The following is a 20,500-nucleotide window of genomic DNA, read 5'->3' as shown; positions in this document are numbered from 1 at the left end:
AACTGTGGAAAATTCTGAAGGGATGGGAATACCAGACCACCTGACCTGCCTCTTGTGAAACCTATATGCAGGTCACAATGCAACAGTTAGGACTGGACATGGAACAACAGACTGGTTTCAAATAGGAAAAGGAGTACGTCACAGCTGCATATTGTCACCCTGCTTATTTAACTTATATGCAGAATACATCATGAGAAACACTGGGCTGGAAGAAGCACAAGCTGGAATCAAGATTGCCAGGAGAAATATCAATAATCTCAGATATGCAGATGACACCACCCTTATGGCAGAAAGTGAAGAGGAACTGAAAAGCTTCTTGATGAAAGTAAAAGTGGAGAGTGAAAAAGTTGACTTAAAGCTCAACATTCAGAAAACGAAGATAATGGCATCTGGTCCCATCACTTCATGGCAAATAGAAGGGGAAACAGTGGAAACAGTGTCAGACTTTATTTGGGGGGGCTCCAAAATCACTGCAGATGGTGACCACAGCCATGAAATTAAAAGATACTTACTCCTTGGAAGAAAAGTTATGACCAACCTAGATAGCATATTCAAAAGCCGAGACATTACTTTGCTGACAAATGTCTGTCTACTCAAGGCTATGGTTTTTCCAGTGGTCATGTATGGATGTGAGAGTTGGACTGTGAAGAAGGCTGAGCACCAAAGAATTGATGCTTTTGAACTGTGGTGTTGGAGAAGACTCTTGAGAGTCCCTTGGACTGCAAGGAGATCCAACCAGTCCATTCTAAAGATCAGTCCTGGGATTTCTTTGGAGGGAATGATGCTAAAGCTGAAACTCCAGTACCTTGGCCAGCTCATGTGAAGAGCTGACTCATTGGAAAAGACTCTGATGCTGGGAGGGATTGGGGGCAGGAGGAGAAGGGGACGACAGAGGATGAGATGGCTGGATGGTATCACCGACTGGATGGACATGAGTCTGAGTGAACTCTGGGAGTTGGTGATAGACAGGGATGCCTGGCATGTTCCGATTCATGGGGTGGTAAAGAGTCAGATACGGCTGAGTGACTGAACTGAACTGAACTGATGGGGCAGACTGACTGAGGGGGAAACTGGGTCTTATTCTGATGGGCAGGGCCATGATCAGTAAATCTTTAATCCAATTATCTGTTGATGGGTGGGGCTCCTTTCCCTCCTTGTTGTTTGAACTGAGGCCAACCTATGGTGGAGGTATTGAAGATAATGGCTACCTCCTTCAAAAGGTCCCATAAGACACTGCTGCACTCAGGGTCCCTAATCTTGCAACAGGCCAGTGTCAACCCATGCCTCTGCCAGAGACTCCTGGACATTCACAGGCAAGGCTGCATCAATTTCTTGTGGGGTCACTGTTCCTTTCTACTGGTTATAATTGTTTTGAACTGGAGATACTTAAGAAAGCATTATAAAAGGCAATAGCATAAAAATTGTTTAAATGAATGGTAAAATGTTAGACTTTCAAAGGTGGACTGTAAGAAAATCTATGCAGAGTCGATAGCACTCTTGCCTAGTTTGTATGCCATGTGAGAAATACCAAGACAAAGCTGCATCTTTGGAGCATTAAAGGGAAAGACTCAGTATTTGAAATTTAGTTACTAGTGTTGGCTCATCTAAATATATTTTCCCTTGTAAATTTAAATTTTTTTTTTTTTTAGAATTATCAGAAAAAGACTGCTGACTATATACTTTTTTAGGGTCTTCTGTTGGTTAGGTACCCTCTAGTTTAGATCTTTGTGTAATCTAATCCCTAGTCATTGGTCTAGTTAGGAATTACTGGTATGATCACTCACCTTGAGCCAGACATCCTGGAGCTTGAAGCCAAGAAGGCCTTAGGAAGCATTACTACAAACAAAGCTAGTGGAGGTGATGGAATTCCAGGTGAGCTATTTCAAGTCCTAGAAGATGATGCTGTTAAGGTGTTGCCCTCAATATGCCAGCAAATATGTGAAACTTAGCAGTGGCCACAAGGCTTGAAAGGTCAGTTTTCACTCCAATACTGAAGGAGGGCAATGCAAGAGAATGTTCAAAGTATCGCATAGCTGCACGCATTTCACATGCTAACAAAGTAATGTGCTAAATCCTCTAAGCTAGGTTAAACAGTATGAAAACTGAGAACTTCCAGATGTTCAAGCTAGATTTAGAAGAGGCAGAGGAACAAGAGATCAATTTGCCAACATCCATTGCATCATAGAAAAAGCAACGGGATTCCAGAAAAAACATCTACTTCTGCTTCATTGATTATGCTAAAGCCTTTGACTGTGTGGATCGCAACAAACTGCAGAACATTCTTAAAGAGTTGGGAATATCAGACCACCTGACCTGCTTCCTGAGAAACCTATATGTAGATCAAGAGGCAAACAGTTAGAACCTGACATGGAACAATGCACTGGTTCCAAATTGGGAAAGGAGTATTTCAAGGTTATATATTATCACCCTGCTTATTTAACTTATATGCAGAGTACATCATATGAAATTCCAGGCTGGAAGAAGCACAGACTGAAATCAAGATTTCTGGGAGAAATATCTATAACCTCAGATACTAATATAACATCACCCTTATGGCAGAAAGTGAAGAGGAACTAAGGAGCCTTTTGATGACAGTGAAAGAGGAGAGTGGAAAAGCAGGCTTAAAACTTAACATTCTAAAAGCTAGGACCATGGCATCTGGACCTATCACTTCATGGCAAATATATGGGGAAACAATGGAAACAGTGACAGATTTTATTTTCTTGGACTCCAAAGTCACTGCAGATGGTGACTGCAGCCATGAAATTAAAAGATGCTTGCTTTTTGGAAGAAAAGCTATGGTGCACCTAGACAGCATATTAAAAAGCAGAGACATTTCTTTGCCAACAAAGGTCCATCTCTTCAAAGCTATGGTTTGTCCAGTAGTCATGTATGAATGTGAGAGTTGGAGTATAAAGAAGGCTGAGCACTGAAGAACTGATGTTTTCAAACTGTGGTGCTGGAGAAGTTTTTTGAGAATTCCTTGGATTGCAAGATCAAACCAATCAACCCTAAAGGAAATCAGTCCTGAATATTCATTGGAAGGGCTGATGGAAGCTGAAGCCCCAATATTTTGGCCTCCTGATACAAAGAGCTGACTCATTGGAAAAGACCCTGATGCTGGGAAAGATTGAGGGCTGGAGGAGTAGGGGGTGACAGAGGATGAGACGCTTGGATGGCATCATCAACTCAGTGGACATGAGTTTGAGTAATCTCTGGGTGATAGTGAAGGACAGGAGAGCCTGGTGGTGCTGCAGTCCATGGGGTTGCACAGATTCAGACACAACTGAGTCACTGAACGACAACTGGAAGACTAAATGGTTTTCTCACATCCACAATATAGGATCTCAATTATATCTGCAAAATTCTCAGGAGTGTAAGAAAAATTTAGGGCCAACAGCTGATGTCCTTGAAGGATCCACTCTCCTCTTTACAGAACAGTTTCCCTAAGTCAATGCAGGTTAAAACTTGTTTTTCATTTTCATATTAGGGGAGGAAAATGTACAAAGTAAATTTTTAAACTTAATATCTTGCCATGAGTCAAAGCACCAGGCTAGAAAATGTATTTCTTTGCTAAATTTTAAGATTTACTAAAAACATATATGGTGCCCTAAGTTAATGGATATTGTTCAGGGTTAGGACATAGATTTACAGGTCATTATCTTAGAGGTGATAAAAAAAAATTAAAATTATGGAGCTTGTGCTGAGAAAACAGCATAGACAAGGATGGATTCTTATAGGAGGAGAAGGGCTCACACAAAACATAGGAAACAATATATTAAAACAGTAAGACATTAATGAACATCAGAGAAAAATGGGATAATTAGTTTGATCAGTGACCTTAAAGCAAATTGCTTTATAAAGTGATGAGTGGAAGGGAAGGCAGTTCACAGCATTTAAACCACAGAGTTTGAAGTAAAGATAAGTGATACAAAAATAGATTTTATTTTCTGAAAATTTGACTGAAAGAGTTCAAGCCATAGCTGTAAATGATAATGAGATTTTAATACAGCCAGTATCACGAAATAATGAGACAATAATGATAGGAACCATTATTCTTGAACTGAAATACCAAAAAAAACAAAAAGCAGATCACTTAGCATTCTAAAATCAGTAAAGAAAATCCTAAACATTAAATAAGAATATAAACCACATATTTAAAGTGATGTTAATTTAGTTTCTTACCTGTAGATTTCTAAGTGATTTTCAATCACCAAACTATTGGCATAGCATTATGTAACAATCATATATGTTTGAAAACAATGGAATTTCAAATAAAAACTTTAAAAAGAAAATCATTAATATTATAATATTTATTTTATTTTTGTTGGATAATAGATCAAAAAATTTAAAGTGCAGCCCTACCAGAGAAGAAATATATTTTATAAGGTAAATCAAATATTTTAGGTCAGTGCTGACCAATGGAAATATATTGTGGAGAACATATGGATATTTTCTAGCAACCACATACTAACAGTATTTTAAAAATTGAGATGAAGTTAATTTTAATATATTGCACTTAACCTAATATAAAATACTATCATTTAAATATTTAATCAATATGAAATGTTTAATGAGATATTTTTTCTTTTTTTTGAATACATTTTTGAAATCTAGAATATATTTTACATTTACAAGATATCTTATTTCAGACCAGCCACAGTTTAACTGCTTAGTAGCCACATGTGGTTCTGTGCTAGATAGTATGTGTTCAGTCGCTCAGTCATGTCTGACTCTTTGTGACTACGTTATAATTTAAGATTCTAATGGATGTGAGAGTTGGACTGTGAAGACGGCTGAGCACCAAAGAATTGATGCTCTTGAACTGTGGTGTTGGAGAAGACTCTTGAAAGTCCCTTGGACTGCAAGGAGATCCAAGTCCATTCTGAAGGTGATCAACCCTGGGATTTCTTTGGAAGGAATGATGCTAAAGCTGAAACTCCAGTACTTTGGCCACCTCATGCGAAGAGTTGACTCATTGGAAAAGACTCTGACACTGGGTGGGATTGGGGGCAGGAGGAGAAGGGGACGACAGGGTGAGATGGCTGGATGGCATCACTGACTCGATGGACATGAGTCTAAATGAACTCCCGGAGCTGGTGATGGACAGGGAGGCCTGGCGGGTCACAAAGAGTCGGACACAACTGAGCGACTGAACTGAACTGAACTGAACTGACAGAACTTTAAAAAAAAAGTCACACTTATGTCATTTAGTATTATAATGTTTTAATTCATTGCTATGAGAAATTTCATTTTATCCTCTTCTTTTCTCCCAGCCTCTGAGTTATTCTATTTCTTCAGACTATTTAGATTTAGACCATTTTTATTTTATATAAACACAGTTATCATGTGTGTGTATATATATATATATATATATATATATATATTAGTTTTATTGTAAATGAGTTAAATGTTCACACTGTTCTTTATAAACAGGTTCCTCCAAACTAAATTCTTAACATAAATGTATTCTTTTGAGCATAACAAAAACCTCATCCTCTATGTCCATTAGGAGGGGATAAGGAAAGTGTATTCCTTAACTGATCCCATTCCTTCTATTTTGTTGATGATTGCAGGTACAAAATGGGGGCCACACGTCCTCAGATACTGAGATATTGGTTTTTGGCTTCTCTCACTGAGTAAGTTAGACCTCTGATCATAGGTTTTTCACTGTCTATTGGTTGGATTTTGTTATTAACTCAATTCTGGATATTGCCTTCAGATCTACAAAATGCTTATCTATTGTCTTTATACAACAGATATAATCAGGTATGATACAGAGATATAACAGGAATGCACAGAAATACACAATAGATATAATACTATCAGGATAATTTTTGGCCCTACTCACAGTGCTCTTGACATTTCCACTATGTGTCGACATTACACTTTGCTGTGTTAAAAGCAAAGGTCCAGCCATGTTTTCTTCCTCATTAAAACTGATTAAATTGTATTTCTTTGGCTCTTTTTGTTTGTTTTTCCTTTATGTTTGACATTCAATAATGTACCAAGGCATGGCTTGATTTTTTCATTTTAGATTTTTTTTTTCCTAACACATGCTAGTCCTTTAAATATTCAGATCATATTCTTGTTTCAGAAAATGATTTTTAATCATAATTTATTCTTTATCTTTCTGATATTACTTTTATAAATTATATTATATGGAAGTATTTTGGAACATTTGTCATCTTTCATTTTCTTTTCCACTGTTCTAACTGATTTTTTTCTTCATTTAATAAAATACCAACCTTTTCTCCTATAGGCAAATAGAATTTTCAGTCATGAATTATTGCATCCATTTATATATTAGCTTTTGATAGATTTATTTTGTTCATCAATGTCTTTCTTTAGCTTTGCAATTTATATACTTTTTCTCTCTGTTGTTTTATCCTCATGTCTTTGAGATCTTGTCATATCCAATTAATTTTCTAAGCAAAAGTTTTTATAGCAAATTTTATGTGTCTGTGAAATGTTATACTCTTCTCAGAGAATTTAATTTCCATCTTGGTATTTTTTACTGGTTTTCTGTGTGTAAACTCTACTCCCCCACCCCCCCCCCCCAATTTGTCTATATGATGTCTATTTTAAAAGAGATTTAATGTAATCTATTTTCTTTATTATGTTATATGGAGATCTTCTATCACTAGTTTTACCTTACCTGAAACCTGTTTGTCTTCTCCACTGAACTGTAATCTAAATGTCCTTTGGTTTTGTACTTGAGTGTAAAAAGAGAGAGAGAGAACTCAGTAGGAATGTGTGAAATACTTTATTGAAGGAAATGGTTCTAGGCTTGATTGTTCATTTTTCTATGAGATTTTGGTAGATGTCTTGTCAAATGTTCGCCATTGAATAGGAATTATATATTCCACTTCTATGGGGGGAGATTGTTGAATTTTGCACTATACTCCCAATTCATTTTGGGAAATCAGGACAGCTACTTAGTTAAGAAGCAGTTGGAATTGGTAAATTATATACGGAATTCAGAAAGGTGGTAATGATAACCCTGTATGCGAGACAGCAAAAGAGACACAGATATATAGAACAGTCTTTTGGACTCTGTGGGAGAGGGAGAGGGTGGGATGATTTGGGAGAACAGCATTGAAATATGTATATGATCATATGTGGAACAAATCACCAGTCCAGGTTTGATGCAGGATACAGGGTGCTCGGGGCTGGTGCACTGGGATGACCCAGAGGGATGGGATGCGGAGGGAGGTGGGAGAGGGGTTCAGGATGGGGAACACATGTACACCCATGGTGCATTCATGTCAATGTATGGCAAAACCAATACAATATTGTAAAGTTATTAGCCTCCAATTAAATAAATTTATGTTAAAAAAAGGAAAAAAAATTCCAATAGTAGCTATAATCACAAAATATCACAAAAAATATACAAAGAAATTAAGAGAATTTTTATATAATGATTTTTGCAATATATATTGCCCACTTTTAAAAGGTGAAATTTTTTATAGTGAGTGTACAAAATAATCATATGATCCTTGCCAAATTAAACTATACTGAAATGAAATATAATAATCATAAGTTAAAGATAACTCTTTTTGCTTTCAGCCTAAATTCAATTACTCTATGTTGCCAGAATAATAATGAGAAGGAAACTTAATCTTATAAATGCTCTTGTATAATGAAGAGACATACATCTTAAGAAAGAAGTGTTGACTAGCCTCTGTGACCTGACTGCTAGCAAATGTTATAGATAAGACAGTCACTGTTAAAATCCAATTAGCATCATTTAGTTCAAAGAAGAAATTAGAAATAAGTATTCATTAATTCTTTCAAAGATGTTTCTATTGAGCTTCCATTATGAGTACAGAAGTTTTCTAGATTCAAAGTATACAGCAGAAAATGAGGCACACAAAGTCTTACTTGCTAGAGGGGGTGATAGTAATATATAAGCAGACAAACAAACGTACAATATAACTGGAGACTCCATGAAGAAGAATGAGGTAGGACAAAGGAGAGAGAGGTACAGTTGATTAATTGGGTGTGTTGCCTTTCAGAGAGATCTGTATGAAATGATTTATGCATCTAATATATTTGATGAAATAGTTTTAAGAATTTAGTTCATATAAAATATTTCTAGCTTATTTGAATGACAGTTTACATGTGTCTCTTCATAGGATTTGGCACTTATACAAGAGAAAATATTTCCAAGTATTTGATAAATTTTGAATATACCCTCAACTAAGTAATGAAAAATCATAGAATGATTGTATTGATGTTGAAATAACATGATGGCAGAAAAATTAAAGAAGTGCCAGCTCATCAAATCTGCTATTGAAATGTGTTCAGAGAGTCATAGGATATTACACAGATAAGCATTAGTAAATTAAGGTGATGACAGCTTTAAGAAAAAAAGTCAAATTATGACATATAAATGTGAATTCATTAAGTTTTCAAATTGATGACATTCCAGATTCATTTTTAATGAAATAGGAAGTGATATGCAGAATGTCCATGCTTATACTAATTTCATTGGCTGAGCTGAGTGAAGGTGTTGACACAAATTTTTCTAAGGAGAAAAGAAGTCAATTTTTCATGACAAAGAAAATCCATTATTGAAATACTTACCTGATACAACATGATTATGCAAATTTGCATGTTTTATTGTTTTAAAAAGCTAAGTAAACTTGATTAGATAATTCTGTGTTGCGAAGATACCACCTTGAATTAAATGCTCATTGACTCAGAATTCAGTGAGAAAATTCAAACAAGGTTTGGGCTCAAACCTTAACAATTTGACTTTTACAATTTTGAGTGAATTAATTTAAAAAATAAATAATAAATAATATTGTCTCTGAGATTTTTAAATTATAATTTTGGGAATGCAAAAACTTTATATGATATATTTGGAGTGGTACATCCAACCTGAAAAATAAACTATAGTTTTTGATAATCTATTCATCAACTTCCTCTAAGTGAAAAACTCAAGAAAGTACTTTATACCTGGATTTATAAATGTAAATGGCATTTTATTTTTATTTTCAATTTTCTGGCCCAGCAAGGTGAGCATTGCAATTTAGACTTTATGTAAATATTACACTCACAATATTTATAATTAGAATACATTTCAGTTTCTCATTTTACAATAAGAATATTATTCACAATGTCAGGTAATAAAGGTTTACTAGATAGTATATATCCAATTTAAAATACAGAAATAAATTGAAATAAAAATACAACTGTTATATGAAATAGCCAGTTTTAATATATTCTTAAAATTGAAGTGATTTAAAAGTAAATTAAATGTTTTATAATAAGCAAATGTTAACATTTTATGATATATAAACATTTAATTACATAGAGAAATATTATTATTTAAATATGAGAGTAGCGCTAGTAGTAAGAACATGCCTGCCATTGCAGGAGACATAAGAGACCCTAGTTTTATCCCTGAGTCAGGAAGATCCCCTGGAGCAGGGCATGGCAACCCACCCCAGTATTCTTGCCTGGAGAATCCCATGGACTAAGTCACTGAAGTGACTTAGCACACGCACACAGAATAATTAGATTCTTAAGCTAGAAATTTTGGAAATCATTATTATGAAAAATATGGAGCCACTGAAGGGTTTTGCAAAGGGTTACTTTTGAATTTAGATAGCTCCTTAAGGCCACACAGTGAAAACTCTAATAAGGTGGGTATAATGGGAAGCAGGGAGGACATTCAGAATTCTATTATGAAATTGCAGAGCACAGCGAGAAAAAGCTAAATTTTGAGGGGTGGCAATAGAGATTGAGAAGAGGGAAATGATCCAGATGGATTCAAAATTATTTCAGGAATGAAAAAGATGTTTTTGTTCATTGGAAGTGAGGAACAAAAATATATTCTGCTCTATAAAGATAAGGTGTCATTAATGCCGAGACTGGTCATATGATTAACCATGGGAGGAAGCAGGACTAGGAACATGTTCGCACTAAACTGAAAAATCCAGTGGCTGCTTGTCTCCTGTGAGTGTTGCAAGAGAAGTGTTAGTCTTTCCCACATCTCAGTGAAGATTTTGTTCTCTCCTATGAATCTCTTCCTGCCTCATGGATGGCCACCTGATGTAAATAGCCAACTCATTGGAAAAGATTGAAGGCGAAAGGAGACAGAAGCGCAGAGGATGAAACGGTTAGATAGCATCACCGACTCAATGGACATGAATTTGAGCAAACTCTGGGAGATCGTGAAGGACAGGGAAGCCTGGCGTGCTGCAGTCCATGAGGTCACAAAGAGTCAGATATGACTTAGCAACAGAACAACAACACAACATCCCATCAAACTAGAAATACATATGGACTAACAACTGATCCTGAACCCTGAGGATTTACTGAAGGCAAATGGAAGCAGGCCGACTAGGTGCATTGTCCTAACTTCACCATTAGTTGGCTGATTAGAGACTTATTATTGTAGGATACTCATTTAAGATGGAATATGCTCTATATCATCTTTGTACGTCTTCTTGAAGACTCCAGTAAAGGGGAATTCTATGTTTTTTGTGACTACACAATTTAATTTGGATAATGATAAATACTAGGATGCTCTTTTGATTCAAACTAGAAGTACCTTACCTTTCAACAAATGATGCTGGGTTTACCTACAGTCTGGGGCCACACAGAACAAATTCTAATTAGTCTCCTTGATTTACCACTACTTCCAAAAATGCAGGCAATTTTCATACTTATATCCCTGACTCCTGATCACTTCTGTAGACTAAATATCCTTATTTCCTAGTCCCTGCCTTGATTTCTCACGTGATATGATTCTAATCCTGGCAATTGTCCTTTGAATGTGTCTGCAACTCTCCCAACATTTTCCAAAAACTTCAGGCCTATCCAGCAGTCCCATGGTGCTGTTAGAATAGAACATGTCCCTTGAGTCTGCTTTGTGTTTCTTTCAGGTCACTTGCTGGCAGCTAGGCATTCATGCACAGCATTATGTTAAAATTTTCAGATGAGGGCTCTAAGAACAGCATAATGGGAGCCACTCGTGGTCAGTTTTCCCTGGAGGCTTCGGTGGAACCCACTCAAGTCCTGTATACAATTGTGCCGTGAAGGGTAAGGGCCTCATCAGCTGCCACCCTCCTGTTCTCACTGCACCAGGAAGAGTGCACCACCCTCCCTCTCTCACTTATTACCCTCCTTTTTTTGCACAGCCACCCAAACCAAATGGGAAAAAACTGAAATAAATACCAATAGCTGAAATAACAGCATATTCTTTGTACAGCTGGCACTCAAGTAGAGTTGGATATGCAACATTAACACTCATGCCAGGTTCAAGACAGCCAGGTCAGCAAACACTGGAACACAGAAAACTAATTCAGAGAGGAAACAGGTGGAATTCTTGGCTCGATTATGTCAACTGAAACATTTCATGATAATTCTTATTCATTAGAGGAGCCTAGGATGGTGTTTATCGTGACACTGTGAGCACCAGGAAGGAGACTTTAAATTTCATACATTATGCCCTAAAAGCTAACACTTCTTGGATATTTTCCCTAATACCTCAAATCATTGACTGAGCAGGTTGCTCAATACCAGGGAAAAGTATTTTGATTTGTTCTATAAGAAAGTCTCATTTAAATGGAAGAAATAGACATTTAATGAAAACCTAGGAGTACCAAACATTGTACTAACACACTGGCTATACTCAAGAACTTTTAGCACTAGATCTTAACTATTTATTTGTGTGTTTTGATTTACTTCTCAGTAGTATTTTATAGATACCATTACCACTGTTTTATACCTAAAATAAACTGAGGCTGAGAAACCAAGCCATATGTTCACAGTGAGAAAACCAACCCAGAGCAAACTGGGGTTTGCCTCTCATTTGACTCAAAGCCCACACCTGTGGTCTTGTCCATTTGCAAACTCTATGACTTTTATTTCATAATGCCTCCTATTAAACCCCTTTTCTGTAGGTGAAAGCCTATAACAATATAGTGAAATATGTTTCTACAATTAAATCCTACACAAGTATGAGGTCAATTTTAATTTCCACTGGGCCTTGAATACCTACTCCATCTTTGGTTAATACCAAACAATTTAGTGCTGAAAATAATCAATTTTGTTTTGTTTTGTTCATGTAGCTTTTACTGTACTCTGTTATTTCTTTGTGGAAAGTAATAGAAAAGAAGTCATCCTCTTGAGTATATAATCAAACAAACATTCAGCAGATCTATCTGATCAGGAAAAAATAATCTAATTTCTAATAGATTGTCTTGTTCATAAACATTATGAACATATCTTATTCATAAACATTAACATTTATGAAAATGCATCTTGCAGTATTCCAACATTTTGACATTTCTGTGATGCTCCCTAGTAGAAAGAAGCAGTAATGACATCAGTAGGAACTAAGCTGAATTCTGGCTTCAACATTTTCTGGTTCTACAGCCTTTAGAAAACACATAAGAAGATATTTATACTCTATCATCTGTAAGTAGAGTTTCTTTCCACCATGAAGCTGAGTTGAAGACAAATATGATGACACATAAAAAATAACTATTATTGTCTCTTATTTGGTTTATTGCCAGAACTGAGGAGTATTACTAACTTCAGGACTAAAAAATGTGGATGTTGTCAAATAATTTCTAACTAAAACAGAACAATTCTGAAAAAAAAAAAAAAACAGACAAAATTCATTATATGTCTATTCTTATTTTGCTGAAGAGTTAGAGGTGATAAATATCTAATGCAATTCAATTTTCATGCCCCTAATGCTAATTCTTTTTCTATTTTCTCTCTCGTCTCTGTTAATGGTCTAAATCTGCTTAGAAACTTGTTTTTGCAGTTTGTTTCTCTTTGAGTATAATATTCACTGTTCTGAAGCCTGCTGACACTGTGTACAATAATGATTTGTATACTCGGCTCACTATTTCCTTACCTACTGCCATATTAATAATGAAAGAAGAAAACATGTTTTCAAAAGGAGAAGAAAGTGAGAGAGGGGACATGAGAATGGAGAAGCACATAGACAGTAGCACTGTGAGGTGTTCAAGCATTTTCTCTTTTTTTTCATTAAAGATGAACAACATGAGATAGGTCTTTTGACTATATTGGAAGCTATTTAACTTATTTACATAAAGGCTTCTTATTATCAAATTTTTACTTTCATAATTATGATGAGTGGAGTGGAACTGGTGGGACTACAGCCACTCATATTTCTTTGAAATGCAGTTTGGCCTTGGATTCTGTAGTTTACAATATCCTGAAATTAGGACACAGCTCAGTGCTGGGAAGGTAAAAGTGGTGGGAGTTCTAACTCAAGAACATCTGATTGCTGCAATCACTATGTTGAAATGTTTCCACAAATATTATTTTTCAAAACAAACAGAAACACTCTGTATTCAATAATCTATTGAGTAAAGTGCCTGGTAATTGGCCTCTTAACAACCTGTTAGTATTTTCCATGAAGTAGTTCTCCAAAAAATTTAAAATATGCATTACTTGGCCATTTTTAATTCCATTAGGGATAAATGTTAGAGCTTCCCTGGTGATACATTTTGGCACTTTGGTTACCATTACTTATCAGGAGAGTATAAGGGCACTACTACACAGAAAATCATAGAAGCATGCATAAACAATGAACTTGGCTACGTACAATAAACACATATACTGTCTTCAGTTCATTTTGGATCTGTCACTCAGTGTGTCTGACTCTTTGTGATCCCATGGATTGTAGCACGTCAGGCTTCCTTGTCCATCACCAACTCCCAGCACTTGCTTAAACTCACGTCCATCAAGTCGGTGATGCCATCCAACCATCTCATCCTCTGTCATCTCCTTCTCCTCCTACCTTCAATCTTTCCCAGCATCTTGAAACTTCAGCTTCAGCATCAGTCCTTCCAATGAATATTCGGGACTGCTTTCCTTTAGGATAGACTAGTTTGATATCCTTGCAGTCCAAGGGACTCTCAAGAATCTTCTTCACCTCCACAGTTCAAAAGCATCAATCCTTCAGCATTCAGCTTTCCTTATGGTCCAACTCTCACGTCCATACGTGACTACCAGAAAAACCTTAGCTTTGACTAGATGAACCCTTGTCAGCAAAATAATGTCTCTGCTTTTTAATATGCTGTCTAGGTTGGTCAAAGCTTTTCTTCCAAGGAGCAAGCATCTTTTAATTTCATGGCTGCAGTCACTGCGTGATTTGGGAGCCTAAGAAAATAGTCTGTCACTGTTTCCATTGTTTCCACATCTATTTGCCATGAAGTGATGGGACCGAATGCCACGATCTTCGTTTTTTGAAAGAATTTTGTCTTTAAAAAATGCCTTTCCATTTTCCCCGCTTTTTCCGTCAATCTTAAGCAAACCAAGCCTTGTGCATTAATTTACATTGTTGTCTCTTTAACCTTATATAATAAAATGGATCATTAATTTTGGAAGGCAATATTGCATAGTGATTAAAAGTAGAAGCAAAACATCCATGAGTTCAAAACTACATTCTAAATTCATTAGTGGTATAACCTTGAACTAGCTACTTCATAACTTTGAACCTCAGATCCTATGTGTAAGTTGCAAAAAACTGTAACACTGTATTTGTAAAGTTTCTGGAATAAATGAAGAACTGGCTTTAAGTTCTTAGGCAGATACAGTTAAGAGCCCTTCTTGTTTATCTTCATTAAGCCCACAGTAACTGGATTGAATACACGTGTAGTACAGTAAGAACACAGGGTCACCAAAGGAAAAATGATAGAAAATGAATCTAATATTTCATAATTGGCTTTCAAATAAGTATCAAAATTGTAGTGATTACAAAAGTGTTTATTGTAAGTGCAAAAAACCCAGTCATTAATGTATTAACATAAAAAGGTATCATTTCCTTATGCGATATGAGTAATGAGGTTTAGCATTATTAGGTCACTTTCTATAAGATACTGTAAGAGACAAGATTTTCTAATATAAAGGTTTGCTATTTTACCCTTTAGATTTGCTCCTCTGTGTTTAGTCATGGGTGTTATGTGACTGCTTTTTTTCTGTAACCACCATATCCATGTTCAGTATGGTGCTGGTGGAGTGTGGGAGTGTGGGTGCTATCTGTGGCGGAGAAATAATTCTGTTCTGATGATTTCTGAATAATGACCTTTGCTGATATTTTATTATCCAGATCTGGCTCAAACTATAACTTCCAGTAGCAACTGACAGCAAGTTTTTCACGAGGAAAATTTCTACTTCCAACAAATTACAGCCTTTGTTCACAAGAAAAACACTCCACAAAGTGGTTATAGGAAGAACATGCCTCAAAATAATAAAGGCCATATATGACAAAACTACAGCCAACAGCATATTCAGTAGCAAAAGCTGAAAGCATTCCCTCTAAATCAGAAACAATACAGGGATGCTGGCTACCAACATGTTAAGTCAACATAGCATTGGAAATTCTAGTCATAGAAATCAGGCTAAAAAATAAATAAATAAAATGAATTCCAACTGGAAAGGAAGACATAAAACTGTCATTGTTAGCACATAACATACTATATATAGAAAATCCTAAAGATGCCACAAAACATAAATTCAGTAAAGTTGCAGTACACAAAATTAAAATTTTGTAACCCACTATGTTTCTCTACACTAAAAATGGACTATCAAAAAAAGAAATTAAGAAAAAATCCCATTTATAACTGAATCAAAAAGAATAAAATACCTAGGAATAAATCAAAGAGGTAAAAATTTTGTACTCAGAAAACTGTTAAGACATTGACAAATGATATTGAAAATGACACAAACATGGGTTGGAAAATAAACCTCCTTAAATAATCATACTTCCCAAGGCAATCTATAAATTCAATGGAATTCTTATCAAAACACTGATATCAATTTTAAGAGCAGTAGAAAAATTCTGAAATCTGTAAGGGAAGACAAAAGACCCAGAATTGTGAAAATAATCTTGAGAAAGAACAGAGCTGGAGTTATTGTGGTCCCCAATTTCAAACTACACTTCAAAGCTAAAATAATCAAAGTGGTACATGGATTAGTGAGTGACTAACACTTTCACTTTCATAATATTTGCACAAACACAGACACAGAGAACAATGAAGTAGAATAGAGAGCCCAGAAATAAACCCCCATTTTTATGGTTAATTACTCTATGACAAAAGTGACAGGAATATACAACGGAGAAAAGACAGCATCTTCAATAAACGATTGAAGCTACATGCTGGACAGCTACATGCAAAAGAATCAAACTGGACTACTTTCTCACACTATATACAAAAATAAACTCAAAATGGATTAAAGTCTTAAATATTAAGACCTTAAACCATAAAACTTCTAGACAATACCATAAGCAACATGCTCTTGGGCATCAATCTTAGAATTATTTTTTGGATATATTTTCTCAACAAGGGAAGCAAAAGCATAAATAAACAAACAATACTACATCAAACTAAAAAGCTTATTCATAGCAAAGAAAATTAACACAATTAAAAGGTCATGGAGTAAATGGGAAAAGATTTCATAAATTATATATATAATAAAGCGTCTGCCTACAATGCGGGAGACCCAGGTTCAAGCCCTGGGTTGGGAAGATCCCCTGGAGAAGGAAATGGCAATCCACTCCAGTACTATTGCCTGGAAAATCCCAAGGACAGAGGAGCCTGGTAGGCTACAGTCTATGGGGTTGCAGAGTCGGACACGACTGAGTGACTTCACTTCAAAAGTTATGTCTCCAGTTATAAAATAAGTCACAGTGCTGTAATTATAGCATAAGCAAAGTCATCATATGACCAATAATACTGAATAACTTTGAATGAGATGTCAGAGCGCCTGTACCTCCTGCCATCTGGGCTAGTTAGAAAGCTTTCCTCGGAGCTGGGATCCCAAGTGACCTTCACTTCTAGTCATAGTATAGAAGAGAGAAATTAAGACAAAAGCTTGACTATAGCCAAACCTTAGGATAATCAATGACCTATTTTTTATAACCCTGACATGAAAACATGAATGATACAATCAAATTTATTTCTTCAATATCTTTACTAAGAAATAGGAAAAATATGGCATTTAGCAGTAAGAATGGAAATGGAAGGGGCATAACAAAGGAAGGCAAGGTAGAAAATCAAAGATGAGAAATGGCAGAAGGTATGAATAATAACTCATGTAAACTAGGAGATGAAGGAGATTGATCAAAAAGGAGAGAATAAGAAGCAGATTTAAATTAGTCACTCCCATATACGGCAAATCCTGAACAGAACCTCAAAGTAACCACCACTGTTGAGGTGTCTCTGATTGCCCCAAAGCAGAAACCACCATCAACTGCTATTCACCTGGAACCCTGTATTTTTCAGTTGAGGCTACCACAAACTCAGCATAATTTAACTTGGGAAAGCCTAGAAAAAAAAATAGTTCAGTCATATCTGATTCTGGACACATTCAAATGGGATTTCACTCACACAGAGTTCAAGAAGTATTATGTGTTTTTCTGAAGGACTAGTCCATAAATCCGTGAGGGTCACATTTAGCTGTTTCACTGTAGTGTTAGTTTTTTTTTTTTTTTTTAGTTTATTTGCTTGATTCTGATTTAAACAAATCTCCAAACCCAGATAAAATTAAGCGATCACTGATGTCTTAACTATTTGCCTCCCAATATTACCCATCTTCAACACATTTTTTGAAACTCCATCTTACAAGTTAGTCTTGTAAAGAGAAATATGAACCACTATTTTGATCTCATCTTATTTAAAACCATAAATATTAGTGATGAACTTCATAACCTGCCTTGTTTAGCAGCAAGAACAATTAGCTGTTTCTAAAAACTGATCATCTCTCTGTGAAGAATGAAAAATTTCATTTACTGAATTTATTCAAAGCAATTTTTTTCCTGGTTCCAGTGGCCAATCCTACTGAGGAGTTCCAGAAATGTCTCATGTATCATTGAAATAACTCCTAGCTACTGAGGGTGACTAAATTGAGGAACATTGTCTGAATGAAAAAAAAAAAAAAAACCTTCTGGCCAGAGCCTATGACTTTTATTGAATAACATGAGCTGACTATTTCGTGGATGCTGGGTGTGCCAAAACATCAGGGGATGACAGGCGGAAGGCATCCAGGAAGAATCAGCATAGGATGGTGGATTTGAATCTGCATTTCTAACCCATGACCTCAAAATACATCATGATTCCTGGTGATTGGACTGTAAAGTCTGTGTAGGTACTCTTGGAAACAATGATAAAAAGACTGAATTGGAATGAGCCTTTGGCTATTATGGACCACTCTGAAGTGTGTTCCCTGGAGAAGGAAATGGTAACCCACTCCAGTACTCTTGCCTGAAGAATTACATGGACAGAGGAGCCAGGCTGGCTACAGTCCATGGGATCGCAGAGAGTCGGAAATGACTGTGCAACTTTTTCCAAAGTGTGTGGGTTGCAAGAAACCCTCCAGGCTTTGTTTTTGTGGAATTTGAAGATCCCCGAGATGCAGCGGATGCTGTCTGAAATTTAGATGGGAGAACACTGTGTGGCTGCCAAGTAAAAATGGAACTGCCAAAAGGTGAAAAGATAAGTCAAAATTGTGGCCCACTGCCCTCCTGGGGTCGTTGCCTTCAAGATGATTTATTAGAGGGGGAGTATTCCACCTTGACACAAATCTCCAAGACAAGAGAAGTTTCTCTTGCAGCAGGACTAGGTCCCTTTCTAAAGATAGGGGAAGAGAGAGATCACTGTCCCAGGAGAGAAATCACAAGCTGCGCCTATCTTTCTCTAGGTCTTGTAGCCAATCTAGGTCAATAGAAGACCAGTTTTCTAGAGGAATGTGGTATATAGGAAATACCTTCGACAAGAGTATGTACAGAAAATTCAAGTTTTGTTTGAGACTTCATAAGTTTGTTGCACTTTTGAAATGTTTTAGCTGTTCACATTTCTTTGTCTGTTGTAACAGTGACACGTGAAGTCGTAATCCTCGGTGGTTTCAAATGGATCATGTGAGGAATGTAATATCAAGAATTGTTACTGTAGAATGTTCCCTTAAGCAAATGAATTTGCTTTTGAATTTCAGCCATGCATAGACTGATAATTTATTGCATAACCTCTAACTCCTGCACAGCTAAAGTGTAATATTCAATATTATCAAAACAAAAAATGGTCTTTTCCATAGTTGGGAAATAGTATGCAGCTGCAGCTAAGAAAGCAGTCTTTAAAAGCTGCTGTGAACACAGGCCAGAAGGGAAAAATTAAAGCTGAGCCCTTAAACTAGATCAGAGGTTTGAAAATTCCACTAGTTTTCAGACCAGATGAGAGGCTGTCCAGTTGGTGTAGAATCTAAAACGTTTCAAGAAAGTTAGTTTAATTTTGCTTTAGGCCATAAGTTTCTTCTGTGAATGCCGTATATGAATACATAGCTCTTTGTTACATACTTTATTTGGAAATTTGAGACTACTCTAAATACCAATGTCCTGCCATTTTAAGGGTACATTGTAGAGCTGAACTTGGAGTTACTGGGCAAGATTATTTTCCATGCTGTCATTTGTAATATATTTTGTGAATCCTTGGGATAAAGTTTTGGTTACAAAACATAATATGAAGAGTTCAGAGGTTTGAGTGATAATACTGTGTTCTCAAGATTTTTGGTGTGTCAAAATTAAATTCAACTAGTTTTGAAATTCTTGTATCATGTCAACCAAATGGTTTATTTTATTATGTTTCCTGAATTTAGGGCTTCCCTGGTGGCTTAGACAGTAAAGAATCTGCCTGCAATATGGGAGACCTGAGTTCACTTCCTGGGTGGGGAAGATCCCCTGGAGAAGGGACCAGCAACCCACTCTAGTATTCTAGCTAACAGGCAGATCCATCCAAAGAACAATCATATTAAAAGTTAATATATACAGGACACTTTCCATTTCAGTTCCCATTTTAAGAACTTTAATATATCAAAAAATCCTTAAAACATATACACACAGAATGACTGACAAAGTATTAAGCATTTGTTCCTATTCACATACCAAGTAAAAACTGAAGCTGGAAAATTCACAGCTATAAATGTCTATATTAGAAAAGAAGAAATACCTAATAACAATAATGTAAGCTAACATTTCAGAAACTAATAAAAAGAAGACCAAAAAAAAAAAAAAAAAACACCAACAGTAAGTTAGGAAAATAGCCAACATTCTTTTGATCATAAAGAAAGCAAGGGAGTTCCAGAAAAACACTTCTGCTTCATTGACCACTCAAAAGCCTTTGACTATGTAGATCACAACAAATAGTGGAAAATTCTTAAAGAAATGGGACTACCAAATCACCTCACCTCTCTCCTGAGAAAACTGTATGCCAGTGAAGAAGCAACAGTTTGAATCAGACATGAAACAACTGACTGGTTCTAAATTAGGAAAGGAGTATGACAAGACTATATATTGTCACCCTGCTTATTGAACTTCTGTGCAGAGCACATCATGCAAAATGCCATGCTGGAAGAATCACAAGCTGAAATCAAGATTGCTGGGAGAAATAGCAATAACCTCAGATATGCAGATGATACCACTCCAGTGGCAGAAGTGAAGAGGAACAAAAAGCCT

General features: G+C 36.0%; 1 pseudogene; it reads left to right on the top strand.

Moving 5' to 3' along the window:
* Nucleotides 1-1,772: 1,772 nt before the first annotated feature.
* LOC138083516 (serine/arginine-rich splicing factor 3-like) lies at nucleotides 1,773-18,917 on the top strand (annotated as a pseudogene).
* Nucleotides 18,918-20,500: the final 1,583 nt, after the last annotated feature.

Source organism: Capricornis sumatraensis, chromosome 8 (assembly GCF_032405125.1).
Source record: "Capricornis sumatraensis isolate serow.1 chromosome 8, serow.2, whole genome shotgun sequence".
Taxonomy (NCBI): domain Eukaryota; kingdom Metazoa; phylum Chordata; class Mammalia; order Artiodactyla; family Bovidae; genus Capricornis; species Capricornis sumatraensis.
Note: the sequence above shows the minus strand (reverse complement) of the source record. Positions and strands in the feature narration are given on the sequence as shown.